Genomic DNA, 13,629 nt, shown 5'->3' with positions numbered 1-13,629 from the left:
ATGAGACAGTGTATAAACAAAACCAGAGCAGGTGCTCAGAGATAATAACAATACTTATTATTCTTAAAACCACCACCTCCACCAATAAAATAGCCAGCATTTATTGAGCATGTATTATGTCCCAGACCCTGTTCTAAGACTTTACATGTGTTACTTCAGTTTCACAACATTTGGTAGGCAACGTATTTGAGGAAACTGATACCCAGGGATGTCACGCCACTTGCACAAAAATCACACAAAATGGTAGCTTTTTACTAACAATCCAAGGGGCGGGGAGAGCATGGCTGTATAAGACAGTGTATGGGGGCTTATGAAATATACAAACTCATCAGCGCTGGGGTCCACATTTTCCTTATTAGGATCCTGGGGTCCAGAGAGGGGAGAGAGTTTGCAGTAAACTCATTTATTTGGCACATCTAGTATAACCTAGCTGCTTTTATAGGTATTATTTTATTTAATTCTTCTGCCCGGGAGATTGCAGGTGTGAAAGGATACACTCAGAGATTGATGTGTCTTGCCCAAGGTCATGCAGAGCTGTGATTAAAACCCTGGACAGTCCAGTCACAAGTGAATTGCTCATTTTGTAATACCACAAGATCACCTGAGCCCGTCAGGACTCTTTTGGATGCAGGGGCTAACTTAAGGGAAAAAGGAAATTTGTTGGATCATCAAATTGAAAACTTTTGAAGGAGGCCTTCAGGCATGGCTGAATCCAGGTGCCTGAATAAAGCACGCGGGCATTTATCTTTCAACCTCTCTTCCCTCTGTGATAGCTTCATCCTCAAGAAGTCCCTCTCCTCTTTGTAGTGAGATCTCCATTGGCTTTTTGGTATCAGGCACTGGCTGCTTTCCTCCCACCTCCCACCATTGGCTTCATTATCTCACCCCAAGTTAGAAGACGAGGTAAGGTGGTCCCCATGGGTCAGCCTCTTGGGACCCAGAGCAGAGCAGGGAAGGAAGGAGAATGGGCTTGGGATAGAGGCCGAAAGGAAAATAACCAACACTCCCTCCCACTTCCCACCTCTAGGCTCCAGTCTTGGTTCCTTCTTAAGTGCTGCAGATTTTCTGCCAAAACAGGAGATTGTCCTGAAGCTCAGTTTTCATCCTAGGGATTGGATGCTCTTTACACTCCCAGGCATTGGCTGGGCCTCCTCCCAGTGGGCCAGTCAGGAGGAAGCATGAAAACACTCTCCCTCTGGCTTGGGCTCTCTCTCTGTCAAGACCCAAGGCTGTACCTCTGGATGCCTGACTTTGGATTTCTCCCTCCCCTAGCAGCCCACTCACCTCTTGCCCAAGTCCACCCAACTCCAGTAACTTCCTTGGGCTCCATTTCTTTCTCGCTTGTACCCTGGCACTTAGCTCTTATTCTGTCCAACCACATCTGTTCCTTACCCCTCCCTCATCCCATCCCCCAGGCCTTGGCCCATTGAGGCCCTCTCTCTGGCTCCCACCTCTTTCCAGATGTGGCATCAGGGAACCAACCCTCCTCATTCCTTCTCTGCTTCTTTGGCTCTTGTCCAGCTGGGGATGATTCATCTGCTGTGTGATCAAGGGTCAGTTACCTTCTGCGGGCCTCAGTCTTCTCAGCTGCAGAAATGGGAGTGATCCTTTCTGATCAGTTGGCTGCAGTGGAAGCCTGAGTTTGGCAATTGTATTTACAGTAACATGAGCACAATATGTGAGGAATTACTAGGAGGCTCTGGGCTGCCACGAGGCTGGATTTGTACTGATATTGCCCCATTACGAGGTGTCATGTTGCATTTGCAGGAGGTGGCTGTATGGAATTCCACTCTCTTGCACCATATGAAATATTCACCCGCCTCCCCTGGAAGGGATGAGAGCTTCCTCCCTGGTTCCTGGCTGCTCCTTTGTGGAGGGAGCCAAGCCCCAGGCTGTCACTAATACAGGATGACACCAGGACCCAAAGCAGAGCCTTGGGCATCTGGGACAGAGGGGTGAGGCTGGCGGGTGGTACAGAATGGAGGGAGGGAACGTGATGTCTGTAGCGGTCCAGGGTCCATCAGACTCATTACTCACCTGTTCCCCATAGGCAAGGACACATGGGTTTGGAAGGAGTTACAGGTTGAATTGTGTGTCCCCATCCCAAATCCCTATGTGGAAGACTTAACCCCCAGTATCTTAGACTGTGACATTATTTAGAAATAGGGTCGTTGTAGATGTGAGTAGTCAAGTTGAGGTCATACTGGAGTAGGGTGGACTCCTAGTCCAATATGTCTGATGTCCTTATGAAAGGGAGAGCTTTGGAGACACACAAATAGGGAGAACTCCATGTGAAGACTGGAGTTATGCTGCCACAAGCCAAGGAACTGCCAGAAGCTGGGAGAGGAGCCTGGAAGGGACCCTTCCCTAAGGTCTTCAGAGAGAGCCTGGTCCTGCTGACATCTTGATTTTGGACTTCTGGCCTCAGAACTGTGAGACAATAAATTTCTGTTGTTCTAAGCTGCCCTATTTGTGGTGCTTTGTTACAGCAGCCTAGGAAAATAATACAGAAGGGAATTCACAGATCCCCAGGGGGCCAAGGAGGTGCTACATGGTCAGGACATAGAGGATGAACTCTGGAGTCAGCCAGAATTGACTTTGAAAGTGAGAGTTGAAGTTTTAGGAGAGAATTTGGTGTTGAGAGTCAGAAATCAGGGCTCTGGAGATAGAATGTGGACATCCTTACTTCCTTACTGGGTGACTGGGTGACTCATCTAACTTCTCTTGGCCTCAGTTTTCTCATTTGTAAAACAGGGACGAAGTACTGTTGTCTTCTTAGTATTGTTGGGAGATTAAATGGTATAACACCTGGGAAACAATTAGCATCTGAAACATGTTAGCTTTCCTCGTTGCTTGCTGAGTGACCTTAGGCAAGTCACTTTGTTTGTATAGGCCTCAGTTCTCTCATCTGTAAAAGGGGGCTAATAACTCTGACCTCACATTTTTGTTAAAAGCATAAGGAAGGTATACAAACATTTGTCCCGATAACTGGCAGTAGGAGATAAATAATTGTTTAGCTTTATTCTTTCTATTTAAGTTTCCCACCCATGTAGTTGCTCAGCTTCTGCTTGAATACCTCTAATGATGGGCAGCTCATTACCTTTTACAGTGTTCAATTCTATAGAGAATAGAAGCCTCACACACAGAATCCTGTTTCAAGGGACTTTCTAAGGTCCCATACATGTGTTATTCTTACTCTTCAAAATGAGGGACCTGAGGTCCAGGGACCAAACAGAAAGATTAGAAACAAGGTCTCCCAAAAGGGAACCCTCCTACACTGTTGGTGGGAAGGTAAATTGGTGCAGCCACTATGAAGAACAGTGTGGAGTGTCCTCAAAAAACTAAAAATAGAGTTGCCATATGATCCAGCAATCCCACTCCTGGGCATATATCCAGACAAAACTATAGTTCAAAAAGATTATATGCACCCCTATGCAGCACTGTTTACAATAGCCAAGACATAGAAACAACCTAAATGTCCAACAACAGGTGAATGGGTAAAGAAGATATGGTATATATATACAGTGGAATACTACTCAGCCATAAAAAAGAATGAAATAATGCCATTTGCAGCAACGTGGATGGACCTAGAGATGATCATACTAAGTGAAGTAAGTCACAAAGAGAAAGACAAATACCATATGACATCACTTATATGTGGAATCTAACATATGACACAAATGAACTTATCTATGAAACAGAAACAGACTCACAGACATAGAGAACAGACTTGTGGTTGCTAAGGGGGTGGGGGTGGGGGAGGGTTGGATTGGGAGTTTGGGATTAGCAGATTCAAACTAGTATATATAGGCTGGATAAACAACAAGGTCCCACTGTATAGCACAGGGAACTATATTCAATACCCTGTGATAAACCATAATGGAAAAGAATATGAAAAAGAATGTGTGTGTGTGTGTGTGTGTGTATATATATGTGTATATATATATATAAAAAACTGAATCACTTTGCTGTATAGCAGAAATTAACACAACATTGTAAATCAACTATACTTCAATAAAAATAAATTTTTAAAAAAGAAGTAAGGTCTCCCAGCTCCTTCTAGGCCCTCCATGTTCCGGCCTGCACACAGACCAGCTATCTCTGCACACTTCCTCTTGAAGCTCTGTGAGTGTGAAAAGGGTGAAGGGGGAGGGTGTGTGAATATGTGGGGACGTGGCCCCCTGCAGTAGCCTCCTCTTCCTGCCTCTCTCTTCTTCCGCACTTGCCTCTTCCCCGCTATGGCCTAAAATGTGAATTAGCTCACACCCTTTCCTGCTTCTGACTTTCAGTGGGTCGGTCCCCACCCCTGCGTATGAGCCTCCCTTACTGTACCTGTTCATTTCCACCATCACACATGGCACCAGTTGCATGAATATATTTATTCTGTGCTTGTTTGATGAATGCCTCTCATTCTCAGCAGACCCAAAACTCCAGGGAAGCAAAACTCATGTTTTTTTTTTTGTTTACAGTTGGCCCCTTGGCACCTGGTAGGACCTCAGTAACTGTCTTTTGAATGGTTGAATTGCATGCGTTTGAGTTTGGGTCTGGGGTGTGCGTGAGGTGGGTGGGACATGATTGTCTTTCCCAGGGGACTGACATATGTATCAGATTTGTAACTCTGAGATGACAAATTGGTGAGTGACCAGAACTGTGTTTTAAAAGAAACAAGTGACTAAACTGTATGTGTTAAATCTGGCAAGGAGTAGACTTGGGGAATGTGAGCCATGTCACTGCCCCCACTGAAGACAAGACTCTTCCTGTTCACCATGATGTCTCCAGAATCTAGTCCAGTCTCTGACACAGAATCTAAACTTGAGTGAATATGTGCTCAGTGGATGTCTAAAGAGAGAATACAGGGACACAGATCTTGTCTCAGTCAAGGAAAATTCTTTGTCATGTTTGGACCTGGCACATGCTTGGAGGATAGTGAGTGGCCTTCACCTGGGGTCTTCACGTCCCTTTCAGCTCTGACACTTAATGCTCTAAGAAACCTTTCCCTGGCTGGGCAGACATGGACAGAAGACAGAGTAGCTTTCCTTCTTGCAGGGAGCACTGGGTGGGAGGGGTGGAAACAGACCAGTGCTTCCCTCCTCAACCAGAGTCTGGTCCTGTTTATCTTAGCCCTGGGCCTGGAAGCAGCACTACACTCCCTGAGAAGGGACCTCCTCCCTTCTCCCTCTGTAGGTCCTCAAGCATGAATCCTGAGCAAGGCTTGTTACCTCTCTGCTTGTTTAATGATTTCCCCAGGTCTCACGATGCTTATTATCGAAGTCACAGCAAACAGTCATGGCCTCCTAATTAAAAGCCAGCCTTCATTCGGTCCCTGTGCTTGGGACTGCAGCTTGGCATAACCTGTATCCAAGAAGAAAAACGAGTTGGCAGAGGACTTAGTGAGAACGTGTTACCCAGGAAGTCAGGACAGAGCCAGTTCAGAGGGGCTGAGGGAGCCTGGATGTTCTCTCCCTGAGGTCAGTGGGGCTCATCAGGGTAGGTTGTATGTTCAAAATGACCCTCGTCGGGCTTCCCTGGTGGCACAGTGGTTGAGAGTCTGCCTGCCGATGCAGGGGGCGCGGGTTCGTGCCCCGGTCCGGGAGGACCCCACATGCCGCGGAGCAGCTGTGCCCGTGGGCCATGGCCGCTGAGCCTGTGCGTCCGGAGCCTGGGCTCCGCAATGGGAGAGGCCACAAGGGTGAGAGGCCTGCGTACCGCAAGAAAAAAAAAAAAAAGAAAAGAAAACAAAATGACCCTCGTGTAGAAAGAAGCCCAGTATGGTGAAAGTAATTCGGACTGAGACAGCTAGGGTTTAGAGTGCCAGCTCCTCTAGGTGACCTTGAACAAGTCACTTCATCTCTTGGGCTTTAGTTTTCTTATCTGTAAATTGGGGATTACAACAGTGTTCACCTCTTAGGGTTGCTGTGAGAAGTGAGTAAAATAGTGAGCACAGAAAGCTCTGGATGGTCAGCATTTTGCCCTATGGGAGGCAAAGATGTATTTCTTATGCTGAGGAACTTACCTTCTTCCATTTCTGCTGCTTGGCACAGTAGTTGCCTAATGGTGGAGACGTGCTTTTTTGGCCATTTTAAGTGAGAAATGCGGTCATTTCTTTCACTCCTGGAAAAAAATTGGCATGAGGAATTCCAGAATGTCAGCAGAGGGATGGATGACCTCAAATCCATTTAGCTTGACTCGCTGACTTTGAAGTTGTAATACCTGAGAGCCAGAGAGGGAAAGATGCTTGTCCCTGGTAACACAGCGTGTGCATGCAGAACCAAGATTAGAACTCAGCAGTCTGATTTGCCCTCGTACGCTTTCTAGGAGGTGATAGCAGTATGGTAGTTGGTCATAGTCCAAACCCTATTGACGAGACTAGAAGCAGCCTTCCTTAGTCACTAAAGCTGGGATCCTGGACATTCTCTTCAACCCAAGGCCCGTGCAGGGCCAAGTCTCAGCATGGGAATTTGAACATAACAAAACCACAGGCTGACAGCCTTGTACTCACAAACACAGTGTTGGGGGAGATGAAGGGGAAGAAAGTGCTCTCTTGACTTTCCAAAGGAAAACAATTTTCTTTCTTGGTAACAGCAGTTACTTGAAAACCATGTCAAAACAGTCGTTTTTCTCCAATACTGTCTCTCTCTGTCTCTTTCTTCCTCTCTCTCCCTCCCTGCCCTCCCTCCGTTCTTTCTTACTACTGTTCAAGTGGCCAAAGAAACTGCAGGGTGATGGAGAGAGCAGAGATCTCACTTAAGGACCTTGGACAGAGATGTAACCCGCCCGCCCCCCCCCCCCCCCGCCGCAGGCCCAGCTGAGCTCTAGTGGAAAGAAGGGCAGCAGCCAATTAATGCCCGAGTTCCGAGTCTCATGAGCTTAGCTCCTCACATGGGTATTTCATTGCGTTTTGGTTCCACTTCCTTATAAAGTGATGAGTGCTTTATTGATGGACATTTTTTTTTTTTTGATTTGTGAGAAGCTCGGAGGGCCCCCATCTCTTAGGAACACCCTAAAAAGGTTGTCTTCACTAAGTGAGAGTTGCTGCTCGTTCTAATTATGGTCCTCTCCAATTCCAAACCTCTTTGCATAATAAATAGATACTGAGACTTGGAAAAACAAAGGCTGCACCTTTAAGCCATAGACTAGAGTTCATTGGCAACTTTGGGGCCACTTAGCTCCATGACTGTTTGGACAACAGTGTCTGTACCTAAAACACCCAATTAATGGTCCTATTTCCACTGTCTGATTGCTGAACAGACTGGGGGAGAGGTCACTGGATTCCCACTCACAGAGTTAAATAAGACACCTTTGTTGTAGGTTCTCCTCAGCACTCTCTGTTTAATTACAGAAACGATTGAACAAATTAATGTATCAATTTAGCAGAAGGGTCATTGTGTGAATGCAAAGCCCCTCCCAGGCCAGGAGAACAAGGATTTAACTTCCACTTCTGTCCCCAACCAAACTTGATTTATTTTAATCGCACATTTGTGACCTATTTGGAGTTCATGTCTCTGTTATTCATTTCTTTAGAAGTCCTGTCTTGTGGGTGTGGTAGGCAACAACCCAAGTTGTATCTGCCCCCTTGAGACTCTCAGACCCTCAAGGGCAAGGAACAGACCTCACTTGCCTATAGAGTGCCAGACACAGTAAGTGTTCATTGAATGTATGATGACTGACTGAGTGAGGGACTGACTGAATGTTAAAAGGGAAATTGAATTTAAGCTCAATGAGTGCAGGGATCTTTTATTTTTCTTTTTTTGCTGAAAACCCAACATCTAGAACAATGATTGCTACAGAGTAGGTGATTACTGTTTATTATACTGTGTGAATGTGGGAATAAATGAATATGAGAACAAGGGCTCCCTTTCCTTGCTAATTGTGTGAGCTAGAGAAAGGAATTCATCCCTTTTTATGGCTGAAGCAGTGGAGGCTCTGATGAAATGATTTATGGGAAGTGGCTTGGTGAAGTATAAAATGATACACACATGTGTATTGGTTACCCATTGACACACCAGTGCTGTGAAAGGTACATGAAAAAGTGCTCAACATCACTAATCACGAGGAAGATGCAAATCAAAACTACAATGAGATATTTCCTTACAGCTGTTAGGATGACTATCATCAAAAAGACAAGAGATAAGTTATGGTGAGGATGTGGAGAAAAGGGAGCTCTTGTGCATTGTTGGTGGGAATGTAAATCGGCATAGCCACTATGGAAAACAGTATGGAACAATTAAAAATAGAACTACCATATGATCCAGCAATCCCACTTCTGGGTGTATATCCAAAGGAAATTAAAAAGGATTTTGAAGAGATATCTGCATTCCCATGTTGATTGCAGCATTATTCACAGTAGCCAAGACATGGAAACAACGTTAAGTGTCCATTAATGGATTAATGGACAAAGAAGAGGTGGCATATATACATATACACACACAATGGAATATTATTCAGCCACGAGAAAGAATGAAATCCTGCCATTTGTGACAACATGGATGAACCTTGAGGGCATTATGCTAAATGAAATAAGTCAGACAGAGAAAGACAAATACTGCATGACATCACTTACATGTAGAATCTAAAAACGCCAAACACATAGAAATAGAGAGTAGAGTGGTTGGGGGGTGGGGGAAATGGGTAGATGTTGGTCAAAGATGATAAACTTCTAGTTATAAAAAGAGTAACTTTTGGGGATCTAATGTACAGCATGGTGATTATAGTTAATAATTCTATATTATATACCTGAAAGCTACTAAGAGAATAGATCTTAAATGTTCTCACCACAAAACAGAAATGGCACTTATGTGACATAATCATTTGATAATATATAAGTATTTCAAATCAACACATTGGACACCTTAAACTTGCACAATGTTATATGTCAATTATATCTCAATAAACCTGGAAAAAAATTATCCTGTGAAACAACCATAAACCTCAGTGGTAGACAGCAATCATGTTTATGGCTCAGGCAGGCTGGGCTAGGCTGGGTTGTCCTTCTGGTCTTGCCTGGGCTTGCTCATGGGCTGGTTGTGGGCTGTCGGGATGGCCCCTGCTGAGATGCCTGGGATGATTCAGCTCTGCCCCATCCTCCAGCAGCCTAGCCCAGCCACGTTCCCATTTGCTAAATTCCCGTTGGTCAGAGCAAGTCACATGGTGGACCTCAGAATCAGAGTGGGTGGGCACTACAAAATCACATGGCAAAGGGCATGGAGGCAGTGGTCATTTTTGCAACCTACCACAAAATAGCAGATTTGAGGTTTTTTTCCTCCTCTGTGCAGACCTGGCACATGGTAGATAATCAAGTATTCACCTGAAGCAACCAAACATCCAATGTGGTGGAGGGTCTCAGAGGGGCGAGGTGCCTGGCATAGAGCTGGGTACATAGGCCTATGGATTGGCTGCCTTTCAGTCAGGTGACCACCCTTGGTACAATCAGCTCTGGCTGGGGAGATGGGGGATGGTATGTGATATAAAACGTGTCTGCCTGAAGTCTTAAGTTCTCAGTCCCAGGACTGTGGCAGTTTTCCCCTGCCTGAGCCAAAAAGAATCTCAGAATCTGGGATGAGGTAAAGGGGGATTAGTTTTCCTTTCCTCGCATGTTGTAATAGTAGCTCTGGAGGAACTGTTAGTTGGTCATATCTGAGAGGATGGGTGTTTGGGGTCAAGTGGCCTCAACACTGGGGTGGGAGAGGGATGCAGGGTCTGGGAGATAGTACAGTCTGGGAAAAGGTTATCCAGGCCATCTCCTTGAACTTCCCATCTAAGCTGTGGACTTTTAAAATTGCATCTTATTTATGCCTGTCTCCAGCATCCAGTGGGACATCTGAAGCAGCAATTCTCAGTAAATGCATGATTGAATTTAAGAATCAACATGATTGTCTGCTCTGGGGAGGGTCATATTTTCCTATAGGGGAGATCTGAGAACAAAAACGGGGTGGTCAGAGGCGGGTGGACCCTGCAGGAGGATTGTGCTGTTGGCACTGTGCCTACACTTCTCACCAGGGGAGGCGGGTCCTTAGTTACTGGTTATGGAGAAATGTTACCCAGTGTCAGCACTGTTCAGCCTGCCTGCCTTTTTCTTGAGGACTGCAGAGACAACCCCCACCCCCAGCTGAGAAATGCCTCACAGGCCAGTCACCATCCTTTTAAGCAATTGGGCAAAACAAGAAACTTTGGATGACTTTTGGAGGCAGGAACTGTGCATTCCAGCCTTGTTGGCCCTCTATTTTCTTCTGTCTCTGGATGAGGGATAAACAGTTTAAGAGATTGAGTTTCTTCAATGTCAAACAGGTCTGAGTTCAAATCCAGGATCTACCATTTGCTCTACTTGTAACCTTGGGCAGGGAATGTCCCTTTCTGAGCCTCAGTTTCCTCATCTGTAAATGGGTAAGATAGTAGCAGAGCCCCATTCTTATAAAGATTCAGTAAGGTATTCTAGGACAAGCTTAGTCCTGATCTCGTCAAATACTTAATTGAGGGCTAGCTAGGTGCCAGGACTTGAGGGATATATTGGAGACAAAAACAGACATGTACCTACCTCTGTTGTTCGTAGGAGGGTGGTGGTAACCGTCGAGTTAGACACCACACAGAAAAATGTGAAATTGCAGTTGTGATCACTGCCGTGAATGGAGGTGCATGAATCTCTGAGAGTCTCCAGTGAGGAGTTCGACCATGGAGGTCAGAGAAAGCTTGCCTGAAGTAGTGACTCTTGGACCAAAATCTGAAGAAGCAACACCTACAAAGCATTCGATATATGTATCATTCCTCACCTTCAGAGGTCAGTTTAGGAGCAGGAAAGGGCAGGATTTAGCCTTTGAGCACCAGCTATGTCCCAGACAATTTGCACTTTATTATCTCATGTAATTCTCCAGCAATCTCCCGGGAAATAGGTAGGATTGTTGTTCTAACACGCTGAGTCTCAGAGATGTGAAGTCCTCGTTCAGAGGAAGGGACAAAATAGAGGTTAAAATCCAGGACTTTCGGACTCCAAAGTTCTTTCCCCTGTACACTCAGCAGTGTGGTTCATATCTTCATGGTGTGATTGATGCCTAGGAGTCCCTGCAATGCGATCTGCACAACCCTTGTCTTCCCAAAGGTTCACTATGCCTGGAATACCACCATTAGCATGGTAGCCCTTCCAGTCCTCTTCTGGGTAGAATCTTTTCCCCCTTATTTATAGTGGCCACCAAAATGGGTCAACTCCTCATGAGGGGAGACAGATTTAAGATGCTGATCAATAGAGAGATTTGGGAGCAGGTACAATGAAAGGTAAGATGAAGAAGATACCTAGACTTCTCTACCTCCCCACAACCCCGTAATGTTAGAGAGGGTCAAAATCTTAGTATCCACTCATTTAATGACTGAGAAACCTGAGGCTCAGAGAGGGTTAGGTATTTGCCCAAAGGCACACAGTATGCGACTTACGGCATAGGGACTTGCACAAGGGTTTCTTAACTGCTCTTGTGCTTTCTTTTTCTCTGTACCACATTCCCTCTAGTTTTACGGGGGGACCTTAAAATCACCTCCTAAAGGAAGGCAGCAGATTTATGGGTTAATAAACATTTACAACGAGCTGCTGAAAAAACAGACTCAGGTAGATAGGAATTATTCATTCAAATTAACTATAAATTAAGATCAACCTAATTTAGGCCTATTAAAATGGAAAGCATATTATCTTTCAAAGGAATTTGTATTTGATGCAAATAGAACAAGTTCCTAAACTTTAGAAATGTTCTTGGATTTTTCATCTGCGTAGTTAACCAATGGAGAATGGGCCCCCAATTTAAAAACAGGGGAACATAAGGAACAATAATCAGTTATGTAAATAATGTGGCATTCTTGTTTATAATTAGTTCAAGAATAAAATAAAATTCACGCATGTCACAGGACTAATTTTCGTATGCAAATGAACAATCAAAATTATAAACGGTAATAATGCAGTTTGGGAGATGTGACATTCTCAATTTATTAGCAGAGGTGCCAGTTACAGCTGATGATGGCTGACGTTGGGAGATTTCAAAGGTGCCCAGACCTGGAAAATTCTCACCCATCAAGAGGAGAAAATCTGGGCTTCCCTGGTGGCGCAGTGGTTGAGAGTCCGCCTGCCGATGCAGGGGACACGGGTTTGTGCCCCAGTCCAGGAAGATCCCACATGCCGCGGAGTGGCTAGGCCCGTGAGCCATGCCGCTGAGCCTGCGCATCCGGAGCCTGTGCTCCGCAACGGGAGAGGCCACAACAGTGAGAGGCCCACGTACCGCAAAAAAAAAAAAAAAAAAAAAAAAAAGAGAGGAGAAAATCTAACTAAAATATTTTCACCTGTTTTATGTTGCTGATGGCCCCAAAGCCAGGGCTCCCCCAAGCTTGGAAAGACAGATGGCCACACCAGGGAGAGAGGACTCCAAGAGAATCTTTGAAAAGATTGCTCTGGAATCTGGCTGGTGGAAGGAGCCAAGAGAGGGCATTCTAACCTGGGCTCTGGACCTCAACTATGTGTGTGACCTGGGACTAGCCACCTACCCTTGCTAGGTCTCATTTTCCTCTTTTAAGATGGAGGCTTTGTGAAAGAGGAGGTGGAGGTTTTGCAATCAAACAGATTTGGGTTGGAACTTTGGTTCTACCACTTGCTTACTGCAGGGCTTTTCTTCCTTACCTATCTGTGCTTATGTTTCCTCATGTGTCAAATGGCAATAATAATAGTGTTCCTTGTCTGTAAGCAGTGCTGAATTAGCTCAGAGAAGGACTACATACATGTTTGGAGGAAAGTATAATACCAGGGGAAGAAAAAGAATGAGATAATCAGCAGGTTTAGAAAAAAAACGTACTTAAATTTTGGCATTTGTGAGAGCTTTGTGTTGTTCTGAAAAATAACTTGAAAGTACACCATGTCACCATGAAAATGTGCTTGAGATTTACCTGTTCATCCATTCATCCATCCATCCATCCATCCATCCATCCATCATCCATCCATTCATCCACCCATCCATCCATCCATCTAAATATTAGGAACATTTAGGTTAAATGTATACCATATGATGGGTGGAAACTCCAGTTCTATTTAACAGGTGGCACTCCAGATTTGGGATAGGAATTAATGATTATTGAGCACCTACTCTGTGCTGGGCTCTATCTAGAAGCTTTAGTTACATTATCTCATTTAGCCCTAACACAGCCCTAAGAGCTGTAGATAATAATACGTAAAATGATAATAGCTCTCATTTACTGAGTGTTGCTCTGCACTAGGCATTGTGATTAGCCCTTTATGTGAATTATCTCCATTAATGTCCTCAACAGTTTTGAAAAGGAGTTCCTCTTACTTCCCAGATTCAGAGAGGTTAAGTGACCTGCACTAGACAGTCGTGGGAGGAGGAAGACAAGTGCCTTAGTGCCTTCTCCCAGAATTGTCTCTGCTCCTGACCACAGTGGGCATCCCCTCCTGAGCACCCTGACAGGTCAGCCTGTGCTCAGAGCAGGCTGGGCGGTTCCTCCACAGCTCCCAGATGTGAGTGCACACAGCTGCCAGGCTCCCAGGAGTCTCTGGATCCCAAGAGCAGTGGGGGACTCTTCAGGATCAATTGCTTTTCCAGCTCCCAGCAGGTAGGCAAGGGGCCGAGACAGTTTAGCTTGGTTAAGGTTGAA

Source organism: Monodon monoceros, unplaced genomic scaffold (genome assembly GCF_005190385.1).
Source record: "Monodon monoceros isolate NGI ecotype Baffin Bay Population unplaced genomic scaffold, NGI_Narwhal_1 Super_Scaffold_1, whole genome shotgun sequence".
NCBI lineage: Eukaryota > Metazoa > Chordata > Mammalia > Artiodactyla > Monodontidae > Monodon > Monodon monoceros.
Note: the sequence above shows the minus strand (reverse complement) of the source record.